Raw genomic sequence first — 15,664 nt, 5'->3', positions numbered from 1 at the left:
GGTATGGAGGTAGGAACATCACCTGTGACAGAAGTCACAGTTGTACTCACAGTTAGAACTGTGGTTGTGACAGTGTGTTGTTCACCAATAATGGGAACCTCCATTTGAATTGGAGGGGATTTGACCAGGTTAATGTCATGTACAATGGTCTCAAACCCTTGTTCTTTTTGCAAAGAACTGACCCTTGAATGTGCTATACTTGTCTCCCCAATAGTTGGATCATTAGAAATTGTACTTCCAGCTTCAATTGTCAGAGAAATAGCATCCAAGGTTGTGAGGGGAATTGTCCCTGCTAGAGGAACCTTTAATTGAATTGGAGAGGATTTAGGTAGCTCCCCCACAAGAGAACTACTCTCAAACCTGTCAATCTGTGAAGATTATTGGGCACATGAAGGTGCTAGAGTATCTTGCATAGGGTCTTCAGTTTAAACTGACGAAACCCTTGTGTTTGTGTTGGTGTCATCAAGGTCTACCCCAGAATGTAGCCTCTCACCAACTGAATGTAGTTTCTGGGTGGTGATCACAGTTTCTTGAACTATGTCAATTGATTTTGGTAAAACTTGAGATGAGGATTCAAGTTTTTTATTATAAGAAGAAAAAATTTGTGAAATGAGATATGTGAGATTAGAATTGAGTGTCGACAACTCCCTCTGAGTAAATGAGGGAGTTTTAAATGTTGTGCTCTCTTGGTGTGTGCCAAACAAATTTCTTCTATCACCAACTTGACAGTGCTCAAGTTGGGGTGCAGAATCTTTACAGATTGCATCTGGGAGAATGCTTGATTCAATAGAGACACCTTGTTGAGAAGATGTCCCTAGAGTCTGTTCATTTCCCTCTATTATAACTGCATCTTTTTGGGAAGATGTAGAGGTGGTTACTTGAGTGGTCAACTCAACTTTCTTTGTTTCTTTGGATTTCTGACCAGGTTAGACTCTAATTCTATTTGTCTCTCACAACTCTCAGAAATTATAGTCAATGGTGCATTCTTTCTCTTCTTTTTACTCACTCCACCCAGTTGACAGGATCAAGTGGTTGGTTCCCTAGCTTCTAAAGGTAATGAAGAATTGGTATCAGTTGTGGAAGCCCCCTACTGGTTATCCTGTGTTTGTACTTCCACATGTACAGAAACCATAACTGTACTAGATATGGCACTGGATCTCATGTCAGACATATGGTAGGGGTAGCTCCTAAATCTCTTTAACATAAAGTTGTGACATTTAAGGCTACCTTCACCTGGTTCTATGTAATGAGTGATCCAAATAGGATTTTGGACACTTGTTTATAATTTCCTATTTTAGTTCTATCAATAGCATCAAGTAAATGTATGTCTGTAACTTTATGATATAAAGTAGACATAATAAACCTAGGAAAGAAAATTTCCTTAACTCTGTTGGCCAATGGCATTGTGAGCCTAGTACTGAGTTCTTTCAGGATCAATAGCCCCACATTAATGTTCCTATTGTAATCCATGGAGAACAACAACTTTTGGACCATACTGGATATATTGTCATAACCAATCTTCCTGCCGGTGAAGGCTCTAACAACTGAATCAAAATGGAAAGACCATTCCCTTCTGAGATGCTTCTTTTTCAAGCTGGCAAGGTTGATCTTCATAATGTAGTTAATAAAATTTATAACTCGGCTAGCTCCTGTTGAGTTGGTACCTCCACCATGTTGTCTGTAGGGATGCCCAATACTTTGTTGACATCATTGGCATAAAATTCCACTTGTTTACCCTGACTTAAATAGTTCACCACCAATGACACAGCTTGATTCTCATGCACAATATTGTTAACCACAGCCGAGTTCCAAAATGCATTGAATATGTCCAAGTACAGGATAGGATTAGCAGTCAAGGCACCTGGAAGATAAGACTCAGACAAAAACTTAACAAAACTCTTGAAGTTATAAAGAGCTTGGTTAGAATCAGTGAAAGCTAGGTGGTTGTTACCGTCCTTGGGGATAACAGCTCCAACATTGTTTGCATTCATTGTAAGTGTATGAGTTTGAATGGGTAAGAAATTTGAGAGAGAAAGAGTTTGAAACGAGAGAGAATGGTGAAGATTTGTAAAAGCTAGGTCAATTGAGATCTCGAAAGCGTAAAGAGGGATTATGTCGAGATGTCTGGGTATTTATAGAAAAAGGGAAGTGACTTGTTGAGAAGTAGGAATAAATGGTTGATATTTGCTTATCAAAAAGTCACGTGAATTGGAAACTCATATCGAGATATCACTATCCTGACTCTTATTGAGAACTAAATAGTGACTTAGATATGTGGAATAAATACCCAGTTTTTCCTGATTAGACTGAATTATTCCAATTTATATTGAATAAATCAACATGAAATTAGAATTGATTTTATGTCAAAAGTATTTTACTAAAATAATTTATAGAATTAAATTATCTCAGTTCTGAGTTATTGATAAGTCTAAAAGTTATACTTGTAGAGAACTCCATAAATATATATATATATATATATATATATATGTGTGTGTGTGTATGTTGAGATCTCTACAATACTTATCAAGAAGTCATAATAAGACTTATCGAGAACTTTGTCGAGAAGTCTCAAAATGACTTATCGAGAAGTCATTTAGTGTTATCGAGAAGTCATGAAGAGGCTTGTCGATAAGTCTATCGAGAAGTCATGAAAAAGACCTATTGAGAACTCTGTCGAGAAGTCTCAAAGTGACTTGTCGAGAAATCTTTTAGACATATCAAAAATTCAGTTCTCTACATACTTTTGTTTCTTTTCAGTTCTGTCTTATATCACTTTCACATATTAAAAATATGAATTAACATTTAGATAGTTTTCTCAGAATTTAAAAAATTCCAAGCTGAACATTAAAAATTAAAAAATAAATACACAGAGAATTCTGAAATATTTAGAAATCATATTCCAGTTAATTTCCAATTAAATCAAATTAATTTTGATTTATTAGAAATCAATCTGCTGCAACACATTAGATGAGTTTTTGCTTTTAGGATGAAGAATTTAACATTCCAATTTCACTAACAAGTCTAGTGAAAGTTGCTTCATCCAAAGGTTTAGTGAAAATGTCAACTAATTATTTTTCAGTTGGAACAAAAATGAGCTCAATGGTACCATTTGCAGCATGTTCTCTAATAAAATGGTACATTACATCAATGTGCTTAGTTCTAGAATGATTAACTGGATTAGAAACAATAGATATGGCACTAGTATTGTCACACATGATTGAGATTTTATGTAACACTAGGCCATAGTCCATTAGTTGATTTCTAATCCAAAGCACTTGAGTACAACAATTTCCTACAGCTATATATTCAGCCTCAACTGTAGAAGTTGTAGAAGTAGAATTTGAATTTTCAAAAAGAACAGTATTCATGGTTTGATCAGCATTTTCCTTTTTATCTCAAATCCAAGATTAACCTCCTTGAATTTTTTTCTCAATTTATGACAGCTTGTCATAACCTTCATATTGCAAGGAATGTGGTCAAACTTATCACAGAATGATAGGGATCTTCAGCCAATGCCTCACTGTATTTGAAAGCTCCCAACTTTGGATCACTAATAGCATTTTTACAAAGGTGAGTTAGGTGATTTGTTGAGCCACATTTCTGAAACTGCTTCCTGGGAGCATCTGTAACAAAAGCATAGTCGTTGCTCTTGTTCACACCTAATTTTCCATTCCTGTTCTTTTTCTTTTTCCCAGCATTCTTAATTTTGACCTCCTTGGTTGGTGTCTTGATAACTTGATTGACTATTGGTTTCCTTTCAATTTCATTTCTAGTAGTGGTTTCTGCATCCTTCTTTTCACTGTCTCCATCTGCAAGTTCTTGCTTGATGACCAACCAACCTCACTGAAGTTAACCTCACATGCCTTGCACAAGGGTGCATTCACTTTTCACGACACAATTAGGATATCTTGATCTGCAATTTATTTTCCTTTGTCATCTTCATTTTTCTTGTTTCTGTTCAAGGCATCATAGTCCAAACCAATGGCTATATTAGCACATGGTTCGTTTTTCTCATGGTATTGTCCAACCAACTGAGATGCATTTTTAAAATGACTTCAATTTTACTTCATTGTTTTTTAATTTTTCTCTCAGCACTGCTTCAATTTCACTTGCACGCTTGAGCTTGTTTCTCAGATATTCATTATCTTGCTTGACTATTTCAACCTGAACAAGCTGCAGCTCCAGTTCTTGCTTTTCAATCTCAAGCTTCTCATTAATTTTTGACAGTCTACTAACTTCCTCAATAGCTGCCATCATGCTTGTGTGGATATGAAACATCTCTACACTCATCTTTTCAATAATTTCTTTATATTGGCTCGTATTTAAATCAATTTTATTTAGATTTGGTACCTCTGATTTTGATGTGGATGATTCTCCTTACTCTAAAGCCATGAGTGCATAATTTCCAAAATTTTCATTATCATCATCTTCATCAGTGTCATATCAACTCTTGCCTTCAGCTATGTGAGCCTTTCCCTGTTATTTTCTCAAGAGAGCTTCATACTTTACTTCCAACTCCAAGTATGCTTTGTCCTTCTTCACTTTCTCGGGCTTCCTACACTCAGTTGCAAAGTGGCCCAACTCATCACAGTTGTAGCACCTAAATTTGATCAGTCAATATATCCAGTTTTACAGCCACCTTTGCCACATGAGTTGTACTGAGGTTTTTCTTTCCAGTTGTTGTTGTTTTAGGTTTGTCCCTTGCTCTTAAAGTACTTTGGCATTTTCACCCTAATGTTAGAAAATTTTATATCAAGGTAAGCCATTGATTGATCCATCTCATCTAGTTCATCAAGGGTGTGATATTTATCCTCTTCTAGCTCCAATATGACTTATTTCTGGGGCTCCTTGTTCTTTTGCTCAAAAACATGAGTGACTGGAGTTTGAGCTTCTTGTTCATCTTCAAGGCACTAGATCCATCTTATGTTCAAAAAAATTTGGTTAACCTCCTCAGCTTTATAATATTTATCATGAAGTTGCAAGTCATCAATCAATTTGTTAAATCTTTCAAAAACTTCAGTAATTCCTTCTTTAGGTCTAGCCATGAAACCCTCATACTGAGAAACCAGTATTCTCCTTTGATTTGATTTGACTTCCTCTGTACCCTCACACAGAATTTCAATTTTTCTCCCAAATCTGTTTGGTTGTGTCACAGTTGACAATATTGTTGTACATTACATCATCAAGTGATTCAATCAGTATTAACTATCTGACTTCCTCTGTACCCTCACACAGAATTTCAATTTTTCTCCTAAATCTGTTTGGCTGTGTCACAGTTGACAATGTTGTTGTACATTATATCGTCAAGTGATTCAGTCAGTATTAACTGCAACCCACTATCCAGTGAAACCTTTTCCTTTTCAGGCTTTGTGTATGTTCTAGGGTCTTTAGAGGAAAAATGAGCTGGTATGACCATATCTTCATCTGTAGACTCATGAACTCTTTCCATAGGAATGAAAGGTTCATTCTTGAGAATCTGAATGTACATGGGATTGGCCATTCTTTTGAACATCAGCATATTCTTCTTCCATAATATGTAGTTGGTTTTGTCAAAAGCTGGTATCTTGATACTGCTTATCTTTTGAGCACTCATTTTTCCAAGATCTTTATCTGTTTACTTTCAGATTTTGCTCTGATACCACTTGTTATATATAAATGCATAGAAAAGTAACATAAATTGGGGGTGAATGTGTTTCTTAGATTTTTCTTTGCTTTTCAGCTCTTTGGATCATGGTTGAACAAAGCAGATAAGATATGTAAAGATATTATGTTTCACAGAATCACACAAAGCACACAATATCAAAAACTCACTTAATTGTATTAAATAAATTTATCTTGCTACAAATCTGTGTTCTTGAATAATACGAACTCGGCTTCTATCTTGAGAGAATACAAGAAAATCTAGATCTGTTTGTTACTTCTAAGCCAAGGACCCGTGTATGCTTTATAAACTAGCAACACGGGTTTACAAAACTTGCACTAAAATGTACTAAACCAATTTTTAAAGCAACCTTGTCTATTTCCTTTTCTAGTAATAGCAGGTCTGTGCAGAATCTTGCAGGTCTATGACCATCATTTGTCCAGTGAATCTTGGCCCTTGATCTTGTATTCTTCAAGCTACTTTTGTAGACTTTCCAATTCAGTAAATGAATTGTTTGTTTATTGATAATCTTGAACTTGTGTGTATTTTGAATTTGAGATAGTATGTCGAGAAGACTTTTTGGTTCTGTAGAGAAGTGACATCTCGATAAATAAAATGACTTATCGATATGTTTGAGTTCTAGACATATGTAAATGACTTATCGATATGTCTGATTTCTTGACATATGTAAATGACTTATCGAGATCTCTAGTTCTCGACATGTAGAATGACTTGTTGACATCTTCCATTTCTCCATATACATTTTTGACTTGTTGATATTTCGTGTTCTCTATATAAGGTATTTGACTTGTCGATAACTCTGAGTTTTCTACATGAAGAGTTTGAATTGTCGATATCTATGAGTTCTCTACATCTTCATTTGACTTGTCGATATCTGAGATCTCTACATGCAGAAAAGACTTGTTGATATCTCTGAGACTTCTCTATAAGTCATTTTGGACTTCTTGAAAGACTTCTCGATAAACCTTGATCTGTGACTTGTCGATATCTTAACTTAGAACATTTTTCATAGAACAACATTATTCAACTTCAAACTTCTAAATCTTTTCTCTGAGGTATGATCTGGACTTGATCTTCTTCCAGAATTTATTCCTTAGTTTGAAACTGTTCACAGAAAAATCTCTCAGTCTAATATTCTAAACACTTTTACAGACTCAAGGAATACAATTACCGAATACAAATATTAATTATCAAACAACTTAATCTTAGGTTTGTCAATGTGACTTAGTCTTGTTTTACACAGGCATTTCTTGCACAACAATAACCTATAGGGTCGCACAAAGAAACATTGGAGAAATATTTATTTTAAATTCATATTTGAATTCAATAAAAAATTTGAATTGTTTCTTACTAGTTAAGTTGGTCTTAATTAATGGGATAAATGAATTTGAATTTGTATATTATTAAATCCAAAATTTAATTATTATTTGATAATTGAGTTAGACTTAATTATTAAATAAATAGAATTTCATATTTTTAATAAACTAAAGCTCCCATTAATGTTTACAGAAACAACTAAAGCTAGAAGTATATATACTATATTTGGAGGCCCATACCTAGGGGTAATAGCCGGAACTCCAGAGAAAATAATGCCCGAGAAGCCAAGGGAAACCCTAACCAATGTATTTCACCTCTCCGAAAGGCCCCTTAAGTTGTTTAAGGGGGAAAGCACGGGCATTATTTTCTCCGAGGGAGATGCCAAATGGGTACATTTCCCACATAATGATGCATCGATCATAACAATGGCGATAGGAGGGGTAAATGTGCATCGAGTCCTGATTGACACTGGAAGCTCGGTAAATATTATGCCGTAAATATAAATACGTTGAATTTTTCAATATTTTTCGTTTGAGAATGTGTAACTGTTGAACCAATTATTTAATCATGTTTAACATTCGTAATTTAAAAAATAGCCAAACTTATTAGTTAACCCATAATGGAATATAACTATAAAAAAAATTAAAAAAATTAAAAAAAAAATGGATATTTCTATATCCAAAGATGGGGCTATGTAACCCATTTGGGAAAATGATATTAAAATAAAATCAACTCAAATAAAATCGATATTTCTATACCTTAATAATAAACCGGTAAACTCGTTTGAGAATGTTTATGTATTGAATCTATAGTTTAAATATGTTGAACATACGTATTTTACACAACATCCAAATATATTAGTTAGCCTTCATTGAGAAATAATATTAAAAATTATATTTAATATATATATATATACTATACTATTATAAGCGAAACATGGTTTCGTTTGATCGGTTGATTAACACCTTCCTAAAACATTTGTTTTCACCTTCCAAATAAAGTTAAAACAAAAATAATTTATTTAAATATATTTAATCAGGTATTTAATATAATTACAAACTCTTTAAATTAAAATTCAATTTAACTTTTAATTGCCCTCAACTTCTTTCTCATCTCTTGCACAGGAAACCAAATACTTCCAAACTTAGTTTTAATAATTCATATTTTAATAATAGAAAATAATTCATATTTTTAATTCACATTTTAAATCCATCAGTATCACCATACATACAAAAAATTAACTTCTTTAATTTAAATAATACCTAATTTTTATCTTTTATAATTTATTTTATATAATAAGCAAATTGCAAATATTATAATCATCCCGTGGAGCGCACGGGTTATAGGTTAGTATATATATATATATATATATAGAGAGAGAGAGAGAGAGAGAAAGAGAGAGAGTAAAGTTCTGTGGAGTCCGCCTTTTAATTGGAGACCTCGGAGTCCATCTATGTTCTACAAATAAAATATCTTCTAAAACGTGTTATCTTACAAAACATGTTTCACAAATATCATTACTTCAATAAAATCATGCAAATCTCATATATTTACAAGTACAATATGTATGTTCTGCAACATGAACATTTATGTTCTGCAAACTAAGCATGTTTTGTAGAATAATATATTTTTGCAACCTTCTACTTGTAAAATCTATGCAATCTGTAAGATTTTCAATAAAATTATGATATTTGTAGAATATCATTCGAAAAATAATACGTTTTGCAACAATTTAAGCTATATTTTACTTGCAGAACATATATGGACTCCAAGGACTCCAATGAAATAGGGGACTCCATAGAACCTAACCCATATATATATATATATATATATACCTAAAGGTGGACTATTCAACCGTGAAGAAAAAATGATTAGCAAAAATTGATATTTATTAAACAACATGGGTATTTCTATAACCCGATAATTGGTCCAGTAAACCTGTTTAAGAATGTGTATGTGTTGAACAAGTAATATAAATATAAATCAAACGTACTCAGTATATCCCGCTTAGAGCGGGGTCTAAGGAGGGTAAAATATATCCAGGCCATGCCCCTATTCTGAAAAATAAGGTGGTTGTTTACAGGGGATACCCCCGGCTTGATGCAAGACAATATACATGTATATGTGTGATACCTGAGCATATGACTTTCTTTATATGGGACTTGGCAATAGAACGATCATTGAAGATCTTCCTCACAAATGTGAACTGACCGATCGACGTGAAGAATATTGATATATCTAAAATGTAACCATGTATAACAACATATATACATAAAAAAATGGGAAATAGTACAATACCTTAGACGATGGTTAATGATCTTCTTTATCAAAGTAAATCTGATGAAAATAGTTAAACCCAAAAAACCAATTTCTCACATAAGTTTAACCCGTTAGTTTTGGGAATTGATTTTTGTTAGGAATCAGACTTAATTCTTCATAATAAGAAAAACACATAGCATAATTATGTTAAGTCATTTTGTAGCCTTCAACTGCTAACCATCCTAACTGATAGCCGTTGAAAGGGTAACTCGTCAACTGATGAAATTTTTATAATGTTTTCTATGATATTTCTATATTATTTAGTGATGTTGTTATTCATTTAGAAGTCATGTTGACATAATGGATAATCTAGAATAGGGTGGCTAATTGTAAATAAGTGATGCCATGAAATCCTGATCAAGTAAAGTGAGTTATCAACTGCTAAATAAAGCCACAACATCAACAGATAACTGCATCAATCCATCAATGACTAATAAATCACTCTCGACAACTAAGGGATTTGAATAGTAGCTGATAGTGACTTGATAATGGTCAAATCCTGATTCCGACATAGCACATGGGTTAATTCGAATCTCGGCATAGAAATGAAAGTCAAGACGAACTTTGCATGTGATCTTGAATTCTGAATGAAAGTCAAGACGAACTTGAGCACCATTTAGGGTCTTGCTAGCATAGTGTACCACATGAAATATATTTTCCTTCCTCTGCCCAAGAACTGCTCCAACTGCATAGTCACTTGTATCGCACATCATCTCAAAAGGTTCATTCCAATCAGGTGTAGTTATGACAGGTGCCATGATTAAACTCTTCTTCAATATCTCAAAAGCTGCAAGGCACTCGTCATCAAACTTGAAAGGGACATCTTTCTCTAGAAAATTGCACAATGGCTTTGAAATCTTTGAAAAGTCCTCGATGAAACGCCTATAGAAACCCTAATGCCCAAGAAAACTGTGAATTCCCTTAACAGAAATCGGTGGAGGAAGATTCTCAATGACCCCCACATTGGCTATGTCCACCTCAAGACCCTTACTAGAAACCTTGTGCCTAAGAATAATACCATGTCGCACCATAAAGTGACATTTCTCCCAATTGAGAACCAGATTGGTCTCAACATACCTCTTGAGAACGTGTGCAAGATTTTGTAAGCATTCATCAAAAGAATCGCCAAATACAGAGAAGTCATCCATAAACACCTCCATATTTTGGCCAATCATATCAGAAAAGATGGCCATCATACATCTCTGAAATGTGGCTGGTGCACCACACAGACCAAAAGAAACTCGTCTGAAGGCGAAAGTATCAAATGGACAAATGAAGGTAGTCTTCTCCTGATCTTCTGGAGCGATACAAATCTGATTATAACCCGAATAGCCATTTAGAAGACAGTAGTACTCATGACCAGCCAATCTGTCAAGTATCTAGTCAATGAAGGGCAAAGGGAAGTGATCCTTCCTAGTGGCCTTGTTCAACTTTCTGTAATCCATACAAACTCTCCATCCCGTGACTATCCGAGTAGGGATGAGCTCATTTTTATCATTAGTAACCACTGTGATACCTCCTTTCTTTGGTACACACTGAACCGGACTCACCCAAGAACTGTCAGAAATAGGATAAATAATCCCTGTATCCAGCCACTTAAGAATTTCCTTCTTCACTACTTCCTTTATGATCGGATTAAGTCTTCTTTGTTGCTCAACCGTAGGCTTGCTACCTTCTTCTAGCAGAATTTTATGGATATAATAAGAAGGGCCGATTCCCTTGATATCTGCTATGGTCCAACCAATTGCCGATTTGAACTCTCTCAGAAGCCTCTGGAGCTTTTCCTCGTCAATACCTGAAAGGTCAGATGCAATAATCACAGGCAGAGTAGATGCATCACCTAAAAAAGTGTACCTCAAATGCTCAGGTAAAGGCTTAAGCTCATGAGTGGGAGCTTCCTCAATAGATGGCTTGAGGCGTTTAGGATCTTTGTTCATTTCCTCCATTCCAAGAGATTCAAAAGGCATATCAATCTTCCTCTTCCAGGGAGAAGCATTCAGATATTGCAATTGCTCTTCACCTTCGTCATCTTCACTATCTGAATTCCCCAATAAGACCTTCTCTAAGGCATTAGACCTCAGCAATTGATCAAGTTCCAAAGTCACCACAGACTAGACCAACTCCACTTTAAGCACTCCTCATTTTTCGTAGGAAATTTCATAGCATTGAACACATTAAAAGTTAGATCCTGATCCAACACTCGCATTGTAAGATCTACCTTCTACACATCTATCAAGGTTCGTCCAGTTGCCAAGAAAGGTCTTCCCGAGATTATGGGAATCTTCTTATCCTCCTCGAAATCCAGAATTACAAAATCAGCAGGGAAGATGAGTTTATCGACCTTGACCAAGAAATCCTCCACAATACGTCGCGGATATGTAATAGAACGGTCGGCCAACTGCAAAGTCATATAAGTCGGTTTTGGATCAGGTAAGTCCAACTGCTTGAAGATTGACAAAGGCATCAGATTGATGCTAGCTCCCAAGTCACGTAAGCATCTGTCAAAAGACATTTTTCCAATAGTACATGGAATAGTAAAGCTTCTTGGATCTTTAAGCTTTGGAGGCAACTGCTGTTGCAGCACAGCACTACATTCCTCCGTGAGAGTGACAATCTCTAAATCATCTAGCTTCACTTTCCGAGAGAGAATACCCTTCAAAAACTTTGTGTAACTAGGCATCTGCTCAAGAGCCTCAGCTAAAGGTATGTTAATATGAAGTTTCTTAAACACCTATAGAAACTTCTTAAATTGCTTGTCCAGCTTTTTCTTCTGCAGTCGCTTAGGAAAAGACGGTGGAGGATAGATCTGTTTCTCCCCTGTATTACCCTCAGGAGGAGTGTGCTCAATAGTAGTCTTCCTTGGTTCCACTTCTACTTCCTGCTGCTCTACTTCTTTCTCAGCCCCAGCTTCTTCAGTCAACACTTGTGTTTGTTCGGGATTCGCAACCTTTTCAGACCTCAAAGTGATTGCCTTTACCTACTCCTTAGCTTCCTTCCTTCCTGGCACTTCAGTGTCACTAGGTAATATACCAGGTTGACGATTTAGCAAGGCATTGGCAATTTGTCCAATTTTATTTTCCAAGGTCTTTATATAAACAGCTTGACTCTTGCACATAAGCTTCAACTCCTCTAATTCAGATTTTTCATTAGCTTGTTGCAGCTGAAGTTGCTGCTTTGGTGCATAATGTAGTTGCTGAAAACCAGGATGGTTGCACTGCTTAGCTAGATACTGCTGATAAGGCTGTTCAACCGCATTCTGAGCGTTGCTCCAACTGAAATTAGGATGATTGCAGTTGTTGGGATGATAAGTGGCTGGCACAGGTTGCTACGAACGTTGAAAGTTGCTCACGAACTGAGTTGATTCACTAGAAATTGCGCACTAATCAGTCTCATGGGTACCAGCACAAAGCTCACAGACACTAGCAATTTGATTAACTCCATAATTAGACAAAGTGTCCCCCTTAATCATCAAAGCATTAAGTTGGGCAGCTATATAAGTTGCTGCATTCAACTCCAGAATTCCTGCTACTTTTCCCTGAGTCAGTCTCTGGGAAGGATTCTGATAGTCATTAGCAGCCATCAGTTCAATCAATTCATAAGCTTCACCGTAGCTCTTAGCCCACAAGGCTCCTCCTGATGCCTCATCAAGCATGGGTCTAGAAGTAGCACCCAATCCATTGTAGAAACGGTTTTTAATCATCCAATCAGGCATGCCACGATGTTGGCACTTCCTTAGCATCTCGTTATATCGATCCCAAGCCTCACACAGAGATTCTCCAATTTGTTGAGCAAACTGAGTAAGAGCATTCCTGATTGTAGCAGTCTTCTCAAGAATTGAGTGAGAAACTTTTGAGCAAGGTCTTCCCAAGTGGTGATAGACCCTGCTGGTAGAGAATATAACCAACACTTAGCTTTATTCCTCAAAGAGAATGGGAAGAGTCGCAGCTTGATAGCATCTTCGGTCACATCATTGAACTTGAAAGTATCGTAGATCTCGATGAAATCCCCGATGTGCATGTTGGGGTCTTCAGTAGGAGAACCCCCAAACTGAACAGAGTTCTGTATCATCTGAATCGTCCTTGACTTGATCTCAAAAGTGTTAGCCCTGATGGCTGGCCTGATGATGCTTGACTGAATGTCATTGATCTTAGGCTGAAAATAGTCCATCAAAGCCTTAGGATTTTCTGCTTTATCTCCCATCACTACTAATACTGGTTCTTCGACTTTCTCTTCTTCTACCTTCTTTTCTTCTTCAAAAACTTCCTTTCGAACCACCAAAACTTCTTCATCGGCTTTATCCAGAGTTCTCTTACGAGTACGCGAATGCGTATGCATACACCCTCGCTAGAGTACCTGAAATAAGACAAGGAAACGGATAAGTAACAATGCCCGAGTCAATGAACTTTAACGACCACTGATAGAAAACACATAAACTAAAAATTAACATTGTAGTCCCCGGCAGCGGTGCCAAAAACTTATTAGTCGCTAAACACGCGCTAATAATACACGCAAGTATACGAGTTCGCAAGTAGTATAAGATATAAATCAGATATGTTCCCACAGAGACTGGCTTGGTTAACTAATTAATTTATGCACTTAAGCAACAATGTATGGTTATTATTCAATGCTAAGATGATAACAAATTGAGGTTATTTATAACTAAGAATTAAACTAACAATTATAACTAAGAGAATAAGATTGATTGAATTAATATATATGACAAACATGGGATTCCAACTTCATTAAGTACTTCATTCAATAGCCTTTTCGTTCTCAACCTTAGCATGTAATGGTGATGACACTAATCAGATAACACGAAACTGGTAAACGCCAACTTTCGTTGCACGAATACCATACTACCAGACATTCACAAAGAGATGGAAGCTGAATAGACACCAATTATATTGAGACCCTATATGTCTATAGAATTTGACAACATAACAGTTTAAGCACAAGTTATCTATCTTGATTACATAGGGCAAGTAAGATGGTTAAAATTACCCACGAATCATGCATAACAAATACATGAACCTACGGTAGCATGGCAAGTTTTAAATCCTTAAATTCACTTTCACTTCATTAAGAATTAACACACTATATTATAAGTTCGCGATGCTCATAAGACGAATACCCTCAACCAATACTAGGTTATCATACAATCACCACACACTAAGGCATCAAAACAATTCAACTAAATAAATCTGCTAGAACCCCACGATAACGATTAGCCCATAATCGGACTCATCATCAACGTGGGTTTCGATGAAAGCATGGTATAATAAACGTAGTCTTTATAACGATAAACAAAACCAAGTACGAAACAAGAGTAAGGTTCACAAATAAGAAAACTAGCATCCAAGTTACAACTTAGAACAAAGATTCACAAGTAAAAATAAGATCTTCTTCGTCTTCGTTGAATCGTGCTAACACGGTCTTCTTATAGCTCTCCTTGTGATATGTTCTGAAAAATGACCTAAAGTTATGATTATATAGCATCCCTGATCAGCAGAGAAGTCCAGAAATCAGTCTTCTATTCAAAACAGGATTCTTGAAACCCGACCTGGCGCGGCCGCGCGCTTGATCATCGCGGGCGCGCTGGGCTTCTGCCAAAAAATCATTTTTCTTCTTTTTTCTTGCGGATTTGAGCCGGTCTTCACAAGCTTTATTCCTTGGAAACCATCCTAATACCATATTAGCATCAGATCAATGCTAATTCACCTGATTCTCAGATTAATGCCTAAAATGCAAAAATACTAGAAAACACATTAAAACGCCAATAACTTGAGTATAAATACACCAATTCAAAGCTTAATAGAGCATTATAAAGTGTCATAAATGCCACTCAACAGGAATCATGGATAACGAAGAAGAACATATGTTGCTCGATATTGTTTGATGTATGTTTGTCACAATCCAATAATGTAATGGTACTATCACTATTGGGCATGTATGATCATGACCCAGAAACAAAGCCTAACTAATTACAAACCCAACAGCTAGAGCCCAAATGTCCAGCGTTCACACTCCGCGTTAGACATAGTATATATAACTGGTGTCTATATATTTTTTTTGATATGAATGAATATGAATGTTTAATCTTATATTTCCTTTTCCAGCATTTATCTTCCTGCACTTCTTTTTATTTTAGTAGGTTAATTTTAGAATTTAGTTGTTAAGATCATGACAAATGGTATCAGAGCCACCGATTTTTCAGACATGGCTACCATGGTTCCTATCGCTCTGTAACACCCCCAAATCCGGGGTCGGGGATTCGGGTTGTCACGAGTTCCATTTCCCTTATCAATACTTAATCTTAACAATCAACCAACTACTGCGTACTGTGACCCCACAATATACACACACACA

The 15,664-nt window shown here is 35.8% G+C and overlaps 1 non-coding gene across 1 annotated transcript; it reads left to right on the top strand.

Annotated features, from left to right (window-relative positions):
- The first annotated feature begins 13,008 nt into the window (after positions 1-13,008).
- On the top strand, positions 13,009-13,115 carry LOC141699473 (small nucleolar RNA R71). The gene has a single exon (XR_012565936.1). It is a non-coding gene; the product is annotated as a small nucleolar RNA R71 (small nucleolar RNA).
- Positions 13,116-15,664: the final 2,549 nt, after the last annotated feature.

The sequence above is a fragment of the Apium graveolens genome, chromosome 11, assembly GCF_009905375.1.
Source record: "Apium graveolens cultivar Ventura chromosome 11, ASM990537v1, whole genome shotgun sequence".
Classification (NCBI taxonomy): domain Eukaryota; kingdom Viridiplantae; phylum Streptophyta; class Magnoliopsida; order Apiales; family Apiaceae; genus Apium; species Apium graveolens.
This window is presented reverse-complemented; position numbering and strand designations above follow the sequence as displayed.